The sequence below is a fragment of the Thermobia domestica genome, chromosome 13 (genome assembly GCF_964235325.1).
Source record: "Thermobia domestica chromosome 13, izTheDome1.hap1.1, whole genome shotgun sequence".
NCBI classification, from domain to species: Eukaryota; Metazoa; Arthropoda; class Insecta; order Zygentoma; family Lepismatidae; genus Thermobia; species Thermobia domestica.
Window position 1 is genome coordinate 21,211,905 of NC_137466.1, and position 17,288 is coordinate 21,229,192.

Here is a 17,288-nt window from a genome sequence, read left to right on the forward strand (position 1 = left end):
ACAGGATACTTTCTTTACTTAATGAGTCATCTTCTCTCGCTCATTTAGTGATTTCTTCACTTGTGAGTTGTCATAGACCTCACATGCAGTTCTCGATGCAGACAAATGTCGCCAGAAAAAAATCTCTGTTCATGTAGCGCGGTACCCCCAAAGTTCAAACTTCCCTATAAGAATCCGTAGTAAATGATATGATTTCTCCTTTAATTAATCGTATGTAGAATAGTATGGTAAACATATCTCACTTCATTAACATATGTAATATATACAACAAAATGTCCCGGTAATAAGATGCACGCAAGAAATAAATGATTACTAGCCTATAAAGGAAATAACATACATAATTACATACAATATACAACAATATTGTATTAATACTCTCGTATTACGCTCGGTGTTTACCCATTTATATTCATAATAACAAGACAATATTTAACATGAATACAAATTACGAAGAAATAAATTTGACCACAAATTAATATATATTTAAATAATGATATGCAAATGTGCACTCATCTGCATTTTGATATGCAGATGAAGGAGAAGGAACTCGGCCTTCTACACAACAAGGGCATACGCATAAACGAGGATAGTGGAAACGTACATTAAATCTCTGCAATAATTTTTACCTTCAAAAACACTTATATAATAGTAGTAATTCTCAACTTCAAAATGGCTTTACTGCTTTCCCGCGTACAAATGGTCTGCTGCGAGGAGAAATTCGTCTGCTCTGAATTTTTACTTTTCTACACTTCGCACAGTTGATTGTATGTTTCAATCTACCACGACGCTTGAAAAACTATAATACGACGCTCTTTATCACACAATTCTTCGTAATAAAATCGTATGCTTACATTACATCTATCGCAGTCGTCCATTGCTAACACGAACGGAACATTCCCGCGGTTTATTTTCACCTTCTTCGCATTCTTGTATTCTTCCGCTTCAGTAAATAGTTACATGTAGAATACGTTCAGTACCATTGAAAATGTATTTCAATATGCTATCCACTGACAGAAATTACTTATATTTACACTCTGCTTCTTTTACGAAAAGTATTTCACATCGTATTTTACCTATAAATTTTGTTTTCGGTAGAACCGTCTGCTCGAGTGAACCCATACAAACATTTGAAGACCTTACTGCAACATGCAATATTTGAAAAGAATATTATCTGAATATAGCTCAAATTGATTCAGGATATGGCTTAAGGGCAACTCTTTACTGTAGGTCACAAATGTAACATCTCCACTGTGACTTACTTCACAAAATATAACTCTGCGAGGCAGGGTTCGCTGGTTTAAAGCAAGGTGGTTTAAACCAACTGTTTTTTTTAAAAAAAAAACAACTGGTTTAAACCAAAGAAAAAAAAGAACGAAAAATGTTTAAATCATGTGAACTTCATGGTGACGTTTCCACATATCAAACCATCCGCATTACGTTTATCTACTTTTCACCTTTTAATCGAGGGGTCCTGTGTTCAATTCTCGGACGAACCCATCTTTCAAGTGTGAACCAAGTAGCAATTAGAGGTGTGTCTTTAAGCGAAAGTGTTCTCCGTGATAACGTTGGTATTTCGTAAGGAATTTAAGCCTAAACATACGAAATGAAACCAAATTATATATTTCTACTTGTTTTATAAAGAAGCCAAGGTTGCTTAAACATATTGATAGAAATTGGCAAAATTTATCAACTGCCTACGTAGCTTCCAACATCAGCTTGGATTTCACTTGGTTTTAATTTTATTAAATATCTACATACCCAATTTTTAATTTAATACCTCAGTTTTAGCGTAGTGATTATGATACGTTGACCTTCAAATTTTACACACAAATACATTTAAATAACAGGATTTTTCCCAATGGCTAAGGCGGGAGTTTCCCGATTTATATATATAATTCTGTATAATGTTTTTACTTGTGTACAGCAACTGTTTGTCTTTTAGTCCTTCTGAAATGACTCTTGACAATTGTATTAACAAGCAGACCTATGTAAAGATCAGTACAACGTATTTTTATCAAGAGTCCTTCGTGAGTGAGTCGGCAATTACATTTGTGACCAATTAGCCCCGGTTTCGTGTCCAGAGGGACAATTTCTCTTGGATGTAAGCCGAGAAGCAGTTTGGATTCCGCTTTAAGCTTATGTGACCCCTTCCCGCATAACCTTGTTGTTGCATAATTACACCAAGGCGAAACAAACTAATTTCTGTCCATATCTAATAAAAATACATAGAGTAAATTATTTAAACAAAAAAACTGGTTTAAACCAAAAAAAACTGTTTTTTTGTTTTTTTCAATAAAAACTATGGTTTTTGCCAACCCTGTTGCGAGGGAAGGGGGTTAGAAGACTTATGGTAACTCTTTACTTTGGGTCGCTAGCCCGAGAAAACCCGGTGGGTTTTTTCGGGTTGGACCCACCTGAAAAAACACACTTTAAAACCCACCTGGGTTTTTTGACCTATTTTTTAGTATATTATTGGTACATCTAAGGTGATCACATTGTAAGTGATTTTCGTCAGATTTTAGACTTTCCTTGGGCGAATTAGAGGCTTTCACGTTAAGGTAGACAACAACATTCAACATACGACCTTTGTAAAGTTCTGCATGCACTGAATGAATTTAAGAAAAAATACCTTAGCTTGAGATAGTTATAGAACAAATTAATGTATGGATTATGCTGATAGCCTATTTGAAGTAAAATAAGCAATTTTGTACTTTAGAAAATATTTTCCGTGAATAGTGTGCTCGTCGACTGGGTGACACCGAGGGACGTTATCACTCATATGTTTGATGGGTTTAAGATCATAGGTGCCGGTACTAATAGTACATATGTAAATACATTAGTAAAACTATTAGTATTATTTCTTACCTTTGATGTAAAACACAAGTTTCTTCAACTAAAATTTGGTTCTCCAACAATAACAGTTTAGTTCAGTAATTTGTTGCTACTCTTCAAATAATTATTCTGTAGAATCAACACCAGCAACAGGGTAAAAATTCTTGTCAAATTTAAGAAGCTTCATGCTCTGGGTTCCAAAGACTATGTACCGCTTACTATTTCAAGTGCTGAGTTCAAATTTCCGTACTAGTAGAAGTTTTGATGTACACACCGTGAAAGAAGTGCTCGGGAAATTAAACGCAGAAGGATCGGAAATGAATACTTCAACAATAAAACTATTTATTTTACTCTTAAGCTTGCCATACGTCCCGTAAAAAAACGGGACAGTCCCGTTTTTGGGCCCGAGTGTCCCGCGTCCCCGTAAATTTAGTCGTGACAGGGAAATGTCCCGTATTTTAACTCCGTTCCATTTCTGCTATCAATATCAGCTTATTCGAAAAGTAAACAAAAAAAATCTGACATTGGCTGGAAATCCTGTAATGAGTGAATGAACAGTACGGTGTTGCAGGTAACAGTTTCGAGGAAGTTATTATACCACCCTGTTCGACTTCATACGGAGCGAAATTTTCAATGCTGCTTCTTCCATTGCACTTTATGGAAACTCGGATACTTTCCGGAACATTAAAAAAAATGATGGCTTTGAGTGTTTCTATATTTACAAACACACGGAAGGTGACTGACCTTTTCTCCAGCAACACATTAGATAAGTTAACAAGAATTATAATTTTTTTCAGAGGCTAGGGCACAGAATTGTGCTTTGGTCCAGGTCTTAGAAAAATGTAAATCTGGTCCTGACAATTACACACGACACAAGGAGAAAAATAAGCTTTTCATCAGATTAGACTGTCGAACGTAATTTTGGCAAATACAGCCATGTAAATAAATATTGCTAAACGCGCGAAGAATATTGAAGGTAGATTGTACCACTGATTTAAATAATTTGCATATTGTTTACCTGTAAAGCATTTTTATAGCACATCTTAAGTTTCTAGGCATCTTCAGTCCGTACAATTAATTGCAGGGTACGAAGAGAGAAAAGCAGCTGGTGCTTAGTGAACTTTCGCCTATTATATTCTTGAAAAAATAAATTAAATTAAATTAAACCTTTTAGTTTTAGTCTCACGGTTATGCCTGCTATGCTCAAGGTGACGGTGATGATGAGAAATGAATGAAATGACGGAATGAAGAAAGTGGGAGGAAACGTAAGATTCCCAGAAAACCCACGCACAAGGTGTTTGTCCACCACAAAGCTCACTTGGCGCGAGCTGGGATCGAACTAGGGACCCCATGCACCAGAGGTGAACGCTCTACTACTGAGCCACCGCGGCCTATTATACTTTTGTTCATAACCAGACTACAGTTCATTACATTGTGTTGGAAAGTTGAGGGGGGATCTGAGGTGTCCGTATTCTCATGGAGAAAATATGGGAGGTTTATTTACGCTGGAAGATGTTAATTTCATATAAGACATTTTCAAACATTTATTTATTTCATATAACATGAATTGTATCTTTGTTTTAAATTAATAGACCCTTTTTGGTATTCATATTTGGAGATGGTCAGTCAGGCTTCTGGATGACTTGATCTACATTTGTTCGTTTGTCTGCCGAGCTCCTTCATGGCTAAGCGGTTAGTGTACGCGTCTTCGGCGTGGGAGACCCAGGTTTGCTTCGCGGAGGAAGCTCATGTGGTTCGGATTCCATGTTAATCAGTAGGTACCGTCTCATATAGCCTCGCTGCTGAAAGGGACGTTAAACACAAAACAAACTCAACACGTTTGTCTGCGTCTACCACACACACTACAGGGTACAACTTCCGGCCTTTTAAGTTAAAATTTTCAGAGTACAAGCACGAGACACTGTAAATTTCGTGTATTGATTTTGGCGGCATACCAACGTAAAATATCAAAATGGCGGCAATTTTTTCAAAACAGCGATTATCCACCCTACGAAGCGCAATTTTCAGTCTTTTAAGTTGAAATTTCGACGGTAAAAGCACGAGTTACGCTAAATTTGCTGTACAGAGTTTCTCGGCAATCGAATGTAAAATTTCAAAATGGCGGCAATTTTTTCAAAAGAGCAGTGAGTAGAAAATTGTTGCAACTTGTGACAATGACAATCTTGAAATATAAATCATATTTTAACACTTTTAGCCCAAAGACATTGATATGATTCGAAAAAAACCGATTAAACCCGAAAATACCCGAAAAAACCCATATGGGCCCATGTGGGTTGGGCTTTTTCAAAAAAAGCCCGGGTTTTTTCAAACCCTGGTCGCTAGTAGTAGGGCGGGTCAGAAGCCTCGCAGGGCTTGTTATGTTCTGTTCTCGAAATTAGTAGAAGAAATAGTAGTAGTAATAGTAGGGCGGATTAGACGCGACTTAAGTCACTCTGTGACCCAAAGTAAATTTTCTTCTTACAGGGCTCATTGTCGTCTACCTTGGTATTTATGTTAACTCATACCAGTTGGAGTTGGAAGGTCGGTCAAAGATGTACCGTTCCGCGTAATAGTCCCTTTGCGCCTCCTGACATAGTCCCTCATAAAAGTCTACTACAAACAAATAAATACAATGAGTTTCTGCATTAAAAGAAATTGTACTTACCTCACATTTACTTCTTGTTTGCAGAGAAATTAACAAATTCTATACCTGTAAATTTTCTAAAATTGGTATGGCTTAACATTTAGCCCTCCACCTTTATGACAATTTGGACAAATGACTACCCTTGACAGCCGAAGTCACTGTGCGACTCAAAGTAAATCTTTTCCGGCTTAAGTTTAGAGATCAATGTTCTTAGAATACTGACCCCCCTCTCCATCGACTTGTAATAGAGGAAACGTGCCCTGGGGCTACTGACCCGTCTTCACTCAATATTGCTCGCTCGGTTTTACTATGTGAATTAAGTACAGAAAATAATCAATTGTATAAGTTGGCTTGGAAAGTTACTAAAGCTAAAAGGTAGACACACGATTTTTTGGTTACACGCGAAAACTGCACTTTTTCATTTACTTAAAAAAATTACTGACAATTGCTGCAAATAATAAAAATGTCAATTAGATTGAGAGGGGAGTCATTGGTGTGGTGAGTGACTCACTGCTGGGAATGACAATTTCAGCAATCTTCAATACAGAGAGGCAGTGGGAGAGGGGGGGGGAAATCGGAGCATAAACTTCTCTGTACGCTGTATGCGAAATAGTTTTTCTTTATCTGTTCCGTATAAAAATTGCGTGAAGTATAATACTCTCGTAAATACAGCAAATATCATCTCATTACCAAGGTATCATTCAGACGGAAAAGGATTGCATACCAAAATTGTTGTTAGGGTTTCTTTTCTCACTTTTGATGTTCTTATTTTAGGATTTAAGTTTACTAATGAATGTATAATTCATATATATCAACATAGTCATATGTACATTTTCTTGTAACATCTGCAAAGAAATTATATCCTGAGTATTCGGAGGAGCAAATCAGGGAAGCGATAAGCGATTGGCTGCACCACGTCAAAACAAGGGGGTTACGAAAGTACGTATCACCTCTGATGTTTGGTTTTTATGTATTCGTAAGCCTTTATTTTAACATTTACACACAATTTTGCAGCAGTTTTCAAAATAAGAACGGTTAACAAGTGGTCTCCAAGCTTTAAATTCTCACTATGATCTACATCAGAAGTCGGCAGCAGGGCGGACATTTTTGCATACTTCGGACCTAGCTGGCAAGGAGATGCGGAACTGTGCATTTACCTTGAAGTATGTGCGAGTAGCTAACGGAGTGTAAAATGTGTTTGCTCTCGTAGGTAATTTATAAGCAGTAAATAATAATAATAATAATAATAATAATAATAATAATAATAATAATAATAATAATAATCATCATCATCATCATCATCATCATCATTTGACGTAGTCATTCTTTCAACTTTATTCTCTATAATTTATACACACCTATTCTCAACGTGTATATTAACGCTCTCCAGCGGCGTTCTCATTTCCAAAGGGGACACTAGAACAAAACTGGGCGATTCGGGGTTGTTTGAGATTTCATGATCTTTAAAACCTTTTACTTATTGTGCGAAAACGATTATGTACTTTACAAACTATTAGAAATTTGTAGACTTTTTTAGTAAGTTATATATGACACAAACAAACCTTTTAATTTTTTTTAAGGTTAATATCGACGGAAAAGAGAAGAACATTTCATTTTTGTTTTTCGTCTTTTACAGTGTTCAACATAAATATCGCAACTCGACTACAGTCTTAAGATTTTATCTTATGCAACACATTTGAAATCAATGTTCTGCAGGTTGCTACATAATCAATCTAACATTAAACTAACGCCTGATAGGCAGGTAACCAGCGACATATTTATTTCAAATGCATAAAATAAAGTATTGTACTACTATAGAGTTGCGATATTTATGTGGAACACTGTACCACCTGGTGATAAAAAGAAATTGACACATTGATAGTAAAAGAAATGTTTCTTAAGAATCTTACTAGTATTGTCCCGTTACTAGTATTGTATAAATTAAAAATGTACATTATGTTAGTTAAAAAAATACGTCAGGATTGCAACGCTCAGTTAGGAAGGAGGATAATCCGATGTCCCGTCATTGCACTATGCGATTTGCAGGCACCCAGACAGAGAATATGGATTTTGCCGATCGCTTATCTAGGATATAGGATGTTATTTTCTTACACAAATTTGCCCGGTGTTTTTGCATATTTTGGGTTAAATTTTAAGCAGTACTTAGTCTTCCAGTGTCTCAGTATCTAGTAACATGACTTGAAATATGAATATCTAAATAAATTTATTAATAATGCCATTGTACTTGATAGCATTAAGATTTATAAACTTGTTTCACTGTGAGTCATATAAGTCAGGGGTGCACTGACAGGAAGTCCGTCGGATCTGAACCCCATAACGTTTAATTTGTATGAAAATTAATATAATTTCAAGGGCAGATACGTAATTTATTTGCATTTCGTACTCAAAACCATCCTCGGCCGCTAGCAGAGAGGAATACAGAGTGCACTACTGTATATACTTCTGCCTATCTTGCATAACGTGGTAGAGATCAGCCAGTTATATACAATTAATAATATGGAAAAGGCAACGTTTTTCATTGGTTGTTCATGCCACAAAAATGAATCTTTTTCGGCTTGCTTGCTTCTCAGAATATTGTTTCTTACTTTCAACCCACTTCCCCTAGCTTAGGTAACATAAAACTTCCATTTGTGCTAGATTTCTCTTCGTTATGCGTTGCCTCACAGCTTTCGTCTTCATTTTGAACTTTTCAGAAGGCATTCGAAGTGTAGTGTTTCGATCATCCGTGAACATTCACCTCAATTTCTCTACCAAATTCACTTATCATAGTTCTTACCGCATCCAGTCTTCAGTTTACTCTCATCCTTCACTGTCCATACGAATGAGCACGGGGTGAACAAGCGTGCTCATACATTTACTCCTGTTGTAATAACTCAGTTTTACGTGTACTTAAACCCACACTTGTCAATGTCATTCAAGGTCAGTGCATTTAGTATCATTTATTCATGAGATATTCTACCCGTGTTTTCAACACACGTTTGCACAGGATTGCCCTAAGAAATCTTATTTCAGAGATGCTTATGGTGGTGATTTACTGAGCTTAAATAATAGTCTTTAGCTTTGTTTCCGGTGAAAATGGTATGGCATATATAATTTGGATGCAGCATATTTAAATTCTTAATCTCAAACTATGCTAAGAATATTGCTGTGATTTAGATTAAATAGATTGATTTAGTGTCTGCACTTACTATATTACTTTTAAAACTTCTCTTTACAGGATGCAGAGGACTGAGGCCAAGGAATTATCGGAGAAAGTAAATTAAGGGAAAAAAAATACAACCATCTTGTAGATTACTTTTTATATTTAATAAGAAATAAATGTATAGATATATAATCAGTTGTTATCAATGTTGTACTATTTCCTACTATTTCCGTAAAATTACAGCGTAGTTGCACCAAGTTACGGTTAATAGAATATATATAAACATTTTTGCACTTGGATTTTTTAAAAAATCTAATTTAACTTGTGATCGAGTTGAGGCCACTTTGCTTTATCATGCATATATTTTAAATCTGAAATAGCTCCATGATGGCTTTTGATAAAATCATACTATGTAAAAGCTATGTTGACAAACCAAGCACTGTATTAAAAGAAAAAAATATATGCAAACTACAACTGTTTATAAGTTCAGAACCTAATTATTCAGGCAAGTATGAGTTTTTTCTTTCTTAATATTTTCAGTATCATATATAGGGCTCGGAAGTTAAAGGCAACTTTTCTCAAGTGCCCGAAGGAAAGGAACACCATAATATATGTTCATTTTGGGTCATTTTAGGCCAGGAAATGCTTAGTTTTAAGTCATATTTGGCTTGTTGGTCCCCATTACCCTTTAAGTCTTAACAGCTGGTTTTGGTACTTGACCTTTTTTCAACTACAGTTTTGCTGCCCATTCTCAATTAGAAACTCTTAAACATAGTTTTCTGTAGTAATCTAAATAAATTTGATTCATCTTTGACAATAGGAACCTTTGAATGACTGAAGCAGGTATAGTAGGTATGACCAGACAGTAGATGCTTGCGAGGATTGCCCTGCAAGTTAGTTCAAAATGAACAACAGCAGAAACAGGGCGATGAAAATGCAAATTAAAAGTTCAACTTTTTTTTTTTGCTGTGCAACATATCATCAGAATTTTGTATTATTTAAATATTATTCACATTAAGTGTATCATTATTGATTTTATCACATTTTAAGTATTTTTTTTCAAATTTTAGGTCATTTGCTTAATATGTGTAGGCTTTTTAAATATATTTTTAGGTAAGGTCTTCAACTTCCAGGCCCTAATGGTACGATACTCAATATGCTGCACAGCAAAATGAAAAGTCTATAATAAATGTGTAGGAACAAAGAAAAATATTGTCTAAATGCTCGTGACAGTGGTTTGTTAATATATACGCTACAGATAAACAATGTTTCGATAGAGTACCATATTGTCTCGTCTTCAGGTGACGAGAATATGCTGTAGCTGCCTTTTGAGGGAGGGATTGGAATCTAGAACTTTGAGATTACTGGCCTGGAACGTTAATGGTGCGGTAGAGTAGTGCACGAGTCAGTAATTTTGGGTAAGTATATAATTGCTTTTTCGTTACATGTAACTCTAAGTTACTTTTCAAGAAGACGTTTACAATGTTATATTTGAACTGCGTAAGGCACCAAATATATAAACTTTTTGTTCGTTGCATCTCTAATATGCTTTTACATCACCTCTACACTACGAGGAAATCACCTGTGTCCTACATGAAAATCATCTGGGTACCGAGTGTAAATCACCTCTGTCCTACATGAAAATCCTCTTTGTACTGCGTGTAAATCACCTCCGTCCTACATGTAAAAAACCTGGCTACTGCGTGTAAATCAAATGTGCGGAAGGTGTAAATCACTTGTGCAGGACGTGTGCATGGCCCAGGTATTGCCCACGTGAAGATGTTGAATAGGATCTGTGACGCTTATGTGCATCACATGTACAGGAGTGCACTTATACAGATGATGCACATGTTGCATTCGTACAATTGTAAATGTACTACGACGAAATCACCTGTGTGCTTCGTGTAAATCAACTATGCGGAAGGTGTAAAACACTTGTGCATGACGTGTGCATGGCAGGTATTGCGCACCTGAAGATGTTGGATAGAACCTGTGACGCTTATGTGCATCACATGTACAGGCGTGCATTTACACAGATGATGCACATGTTGCATTCGTGCAATTGTACATGTACTACGACAAAATCACTTGTGTGCTACGTGCAAATCAACTGTGCGGAAGGTGTAAATCACTTGTGCAGGACGTGTGCACTGCACATGTACTGTGCACGTGAAGATGTTGAATATGACCTGTAACGCTTATGTGCATCGCATGTACAAGCGTGCATTTATACAGATGATGCACATGTTGCATCCGTGCAATTTTACATTTACTACGTGTAAATCACCTGTGTGCTAGGTGTGAATCATCTCTGTCCTACATGTAAATCACGTAGGTACTGCGTGTAAATCACCTCTGTCGTACATGTAAATCACCTATGTGCTACGTGTAAATCCCCTCTTTCCTACATGTAAATAATCTGGATATTGCGTGTAAATCATCTCTGTCCTACATGTAAATCACCTGTGTGCTACGTGTAAATCACCGCTGGTCTACATGTAAATCACCTGTGCACTACATGTAAATCGAATGCGTGGTACTTGTAAATCACCTGCGCGATAGGTGAATCTCACTTGTGCAGGACGTGTACGTGTGCATTGCACATGTTCTGTGCACGTGAAGATGTTGAATAGCACTTGTGACGTATATGTGCATCACGTGTACAGGCGTGCAGTTATACAGATGATGCACATGTTGCATTCGTGCAATTGTACATGTACTATACGGATACTGTACGTGCATTGTGCTGTCTGGGACGTCACACACACTGCCTTGGACAAGGAGATGTGGAGGAGGGGAGGAGTTGGAGTTGGATCGTGCTAGAAGCAACTAATCAATTGAGACATGTATTTCTGGATGCATAAGAAAACGGGGCAAGAATTTGTTATTAATTTGGACTTAGAATTTTTGTAACAATTTCTATGCCGCGAACTGTACATAATACGGAAGTTTGAGTGGTACAGTCGGAAATATTGTTTTCTTGCGAACACAACGCATGGATAAACATGATCCAAGGATAAACAGGGATGTGTCAGGATTTTTTTTAAAAGAAAGAGCTCTAAAATCTACCCTTTTTTTCCGTCGTCCATGTTTGTGACGTTAATGCAGTGTGCGAATTAGATAATTTATATTGGGGGGAGGGGAAAAATTAGGCCAACAGGACGTAGAGTCTGAATGTACAATAATTCAAAATGAGACAATAATGCGTTACCCCCACACATAAATATGATATGACATCGGTAATAAATAAGGAATTTATTAATTCAATAAATCTACTGACAATAACTATGTATACGCTATTTTTTGACATGCACACACCACGCCTAACCTTTCTAAAGGTGTATTCACTTTTGTCCTCGTAGCTCTCTAAGGCTTATTTACTTAATAATTCGTCAGAGTGACAGCCATGGTCACAAGCATATGTTAATTTTTCCGCTCATACTGAAATCTTACACTTTGCGTTATTACACACAGTCTTGCGGAAGAAAACCTGCAGACTGACGCGTAAGTCGGTTAACACTCCTGTAGCACATCAATGTCTTGGCGTTCACCTTAGTTCATGGTATATGTTGCTCGGGTGGGTAATGGACCATATTGCACGACATGGTTACCATGGCGGCCATCTTGGAAGCCGCCATCTTGGATCCAACTTTCGATTTTTAAATGTGAAGCGGGCATGTGAGGTATCATTTAACACGAGCTCAATCTTACGTAACTATGTTCTGTCCTTCTTGAGGAAGACACACTGCACTGCGCCTCTACCAATCCGCATGGACTCGCAACAGCATGTCATTGTCAATGGTTTCACAATATTGCAGAATTCGTTGCTTCAGATGGGTTCTTGATAAAACAGGTTCTTCAGATGGCCCCAGATGAAGAAGTCGAGCTTCGGAAGATCTGGGGATTGTGGTGGCCACTCTATCGGTCCCCATCGCCCTTCCCAACGTCCCGGTAATTGTCTATCGAACTATTGGCATGAACATACCGCATAATGGGGTGGATCCCCGTCTTGCTGGAAAAAGGATGGGGAATCACCGTCCTCATTCAAAAGTGCAGGGAACACATCACGATATTTCTCACCAGTCAGGGTGCCGTGGATAAAGTACGTTCCAATAATGCGCGTGCCTTAGATTATACACCACACTATCACCTTTTCCCAACTCACCTCTTTGCTGTCTTGGAGCGAACCTGGGTTTGTGTTACTCCAGTATATGTGATTTTGTTTATTGACCTCTCCGTGGACGAAAAATAATGCCTTATTACTGAAAAGAAAACGTTGTGAGAACATGGGGTGCTCCTCACACCTTTCTGTGACCCATTCATCAAACTGCACTCTCCTGTCTGGATGATCTTCTGTTAACCGCTGCTGGAGTTGCAGCTTGTCGGCAGTAGCGGTCCGTGGGCGTCCAGATCAATCGTTGTCCTTCACCGTGTCCGTCTCATGGAACTTCTTCAACAACTCGAATACTCAACGTGTGAGATGTTCTCTCTCTCTGGGTGGGATGCATTAAACTCAGCCGCAATCACCCTAGTATAACGTCCACCATTCTTCTCCACGATCTCGATTCGTTCTGGGATCGATAGCGACATCTTATATCACCTGGAACAAAGAAAACATGCTCTAGTGCCAAATTTTCACCCTTTGTGACGCAATAACTTATTAACCAATAGTGGTAGGTGAAAATGGACTACACCACTTCTTCCTTGAGATTGAGCTCGAATCAAATGATACCCCACATACCCCTTCGCATTTAAAAACCCAAAGTTGGATCCAAGATGGCCGCCATGGCAACCATCTCGTGCAATATGGTCCACTACCTACCCGAACAACATATACCATGAACCGAGTGTAAATGACAAGCTGTTCGTGTGCGCAGGAGTGTTAACCGACTTATAACTCACCCTGTATTTTAGTATTATGAAAACCACTAAAATTATCGGTTAAACCGGACCTACTTTAAAAAAAAAATCTACGTATTAGCCTATCATAGGAGAAATGGATTGTTGCTGGTTCCAATTTCTGACATAAAAGTCAAATCGAAGGTCAAATATTAAAAAAAAAACTCTAAATTCAAATTTCGAGCTTGCGATTCTACTCCTCGCTAACGCTGCACGCTCCACGATTTTTTTTTCAAATATCGATTCCGTGACGAAGTTAAGGAAGTCAACACTTACAATTACTTTCTGTTAGGTTACAGCCGTGTTGATTCACTATGTGCTACGTTATCGAACGAAGTATAAACATTACATTGAAATTCTCCAGACAGCATTATTGGCGTGGACAGCAAAGTGCACAGCGAAAAGAAAGATGGGAAACTGAAGGGTAACTTTAAAAAAACCCGCTCAACTTGACGTGTTTATACAGACGCGAACAGTGTTACGGAGAATAAGTCGTATTAGTAAATGCTGAAACAAATCTTCAATTATGCGCTTACCTTCACAAACGCGTCTGCTCACTACGGACGCATTTCCAGCATATACGTTAACATTAGCCAAGAGATAATATATAACACATTTTGAGTACAGTTTCCAAAGTTCATTTCTGTGAACTTTAAAAAGGCAGTGATGTCCAGGCAATATTTCCCTTAAGTTCTATTAAGTCTGCTTGTTGTATTTATTGAATATTATGCAAACTGGCAAGCTAAAATGAAATATAACAAAAATTAAAACAAGATTATAATCGATACAAATGCACAGAATGAATATGACGCGTCTGACCTTCGCAAAGTATGGTGGAAGAAGCTATTTGTTTAGTTCTTCTTGGCCAACCGCTAAGAGCATTTATGATCCATACGTGATTTTATTATGCTCAATTAATACATTCAGATTTACGAACAACGACGAACTGAACGATACGAGTATACGTTTGCAAGTAACAACTGTAATCATAATAATATAATTCAACTAAGCAACGACGAAAATAATGAGGAAATTAGAAACGACCAAAACTAAATGGTTTACAACGCTCATTTCGAAATACGCCTAGCAGATTTAACTTACAAGAAATGACAAAAATCTGTGAAATTTGGCGTTGTACTAAGCATGGTTTTGAGGGGGGGAGTGGGGCTACTTCACTTGATTAATCTGAGGGGAAACAAAATGTAATTGAGGGAGAAATCCCCAAATTCCCTCCCCGGTAATTCGCACCCTGCGTCACTGTTCCCAGGCATCGCACACGTGACTGCAAAATGCCCATCAAACACGTTCTTTGATGCTTCCCCACTTGAATGAAGGCAAAATCCAGGTATGAAAAACTTAACTAGAGATTTACAAAGCAAATCCCTAAGTTCGACGACATGATCGGTATGAATTTTAAAGTGTAAAAGGGTTTAACGATTTGAGTGACAGCACTCAGTATGTAAGACATATATCCTGTATATGTCTTACATACAGAATTATTAAACTTAAATTTAAATACTGTAACCAGTACTAAAGATTCAAGCAATGTAATTCCTAATCTAGTTAAATTTCGTAGGTACATTTACCAAAAAGAGAAAAAAGGATTTTTTTTTCTGTTAAAACGAGAAAATCCAAGAAAATTCTCGTCCAGACTAGAACAATATATGATTAAATTATCTTTGTTCTTGAGAAATGAACCTATACAATAGCAATACTGCGTGTACATATGTAATATGAATGTATGTGTGTGTCTGATCAAAGTAGCATAATTTCTACCCACTCTTGATTGGGTGTATTTCTAAGTATCTCTTTTAATTTTGTAAAAAAAAAAAAAAAAAAGAGAGAGAGAGAGAAAAGAAAAAATAAAAGAAAATAAAACCTAAAGAAAAAGTAAATGAAATGGAAGCTAAAGCAAATGAACAAAACAAATTAGGCTGACACTTTCTTTAACACAGTTAAATTAATCTTATTAAATAACTTTTGTTATGGAAATTGGACAATCAACAAACAAGGAAAAATTTGATAAAAAAAGGGAAAATTTTATCAGTCGAGAGAAATTTTCTTAAAGAAACTTACGAACACTGTCAAGAAGTGGAAAACAATTGATGTTGCAAACACTGCTTAACATATTACTTCAATTTGAATATCTTAATCGATTCTATAAAAGTCATTCAGTTCTACAGATCCCTACCGATTAACATACAAACTTATTAACACTTTAATTGAAAGTGTGTAAAGAACTTAAGATATAATGAAAAATCAATTAGCTTCATTTCTCATATATTAATATTTATTAATTTGTACCATAGAACAAGATAATATTTTCATGATGCATTGAAATTCAAGAATGTATTCGATTTCAATCGTTTCTAAAGCAAATTACTAACTTACTCAATCATTTATTTTCAGCACTAGCACCTACTGTTTAGCGTAGAAACTGGATAACTCGTGGTTCTACTTTGTGGGTCACCAGCTCACTTTGGTCACAATTTTTGTCTTGGTCATCTGGCTCTGGGTCTAATTTCTTAGATCTGGTCTAGCCCAGACAGACCCGCTAACCCGAACCAAAGATCCGGCTACCCAGAAGTAGCGGAAATATCATCTTTGCAGCATTACTGCAGAACTTTATAACTGATTAATGGGTCATTCTATATGAAATCCTCCGCGATAAACACCACCTTTACGAAGACACTTATGTGTCGGATGGGGAGGATTGCGTGCTACAGTGAAATTTAGAGCTGTGTCGGTGGTAGTTCACTACCAGAAGGGCCACCCCTACCGAATTGGTCTAAATGGAGTAGCCAGACAAAGAGTGTTCTGGGAGAAGGCAGCAGTTCTCCAGTAGCCAAGTTGGCGGAAATCATAGTGATTGGTACGGCAACTTGGACATTAGTCCCAGGCGTGGTCAGAGTGGCTTTAACGGCCGGGATACTGCGGGGTGTAAGGCAACGGGAAACCACCACTCTATTTTCCCTAGTTTCCTGGCAGCAAAAAATAGATCATAGGAACAATGGTCTTTCGCAGGTCAAAATGTAGTTCCGGAGGTAAAATATCCCCCCATTCGGATCTCCGGGAGGGGGATGGCTTGGGAAGAACTATTGGACAAAAAAGTAATAATGGGGGGAAGACAGACAGATAAAGAAAAACAGGGAAGAACAAAAGGTTTAGGATAGGGACATGGAACGTCCGTACTATGTTACAGGGAGGAAAATTAGAAAATCTTAAAGAAGAAATGAAACAAAATAATTTAGGTTTGGTAGGCGTTTGTGAAGTTAGATGGGAAGATAATGGGGTATTGAACAACGAAGGATATAGAATGTTTTACTCGGGTAATGAAAAGGGCGGTCATAATGGCGTAGGAATAATCCTTGGAAAGCGCTTAAAGGAGAAGGTAGTGAAAGTAGAATTTATTGATGATAGAGTTATGATGTTAAGACTTAAAGGGAAAACGAAGGATCTAGTGGTGATACAGACATAGGCACCGACGACTTCGCATGCAAATGAAGAAGTAGAGGAAAATTATGAGAAAATAGAATAAATTATAGATAGGGAGAAGAAGGGTGCATGCATAATTCTAATGGGAGATTTCAGTGCAGTTGTAGGAGAAAACAGGAAGGTAATATCGTAGGCAAATATGGTTTAGGCGAAAGAAATGAAAGGGGAGAGGGGCTGGTGAATTTCTGTAGATATAATTCACTAGTAATTGGGAACACTTGGTTCAATCAGCACAAGAGAAGATATACATGGAAA

General features: G+C 37.3%; 1 long non-coding RNA gene across 4 annotated transcripts in view; it reads left to right on the forward strand.

Moving 5' to 3' along the window:
• The window catches only part of LOC145668045 (uncharacterized), a 316,452-nt gene extending 307,622 nt beyond the window's left edge, over window positions 1-8,830 (forward strand). For 2 of the 4 annotated variants that reach the window (XR_014127959.1, XR_014127958.1), the window contains one exon: window positions 8,715-8,822. This is a non-coding gene — a long non-coding RNA (uncharacterized LOC145668045). Of the gene's footprint in view, window positions 1-8,714 lie in introns of all 4 variants that reach the window. The other 2 variants (XR_014127960.1, XR_014127961.1) reach the window with 2 other exon arrangements.
• The last annotated feature ends 8,458 nt before the right edge of the window (window positions 8,831-17,288 follow it).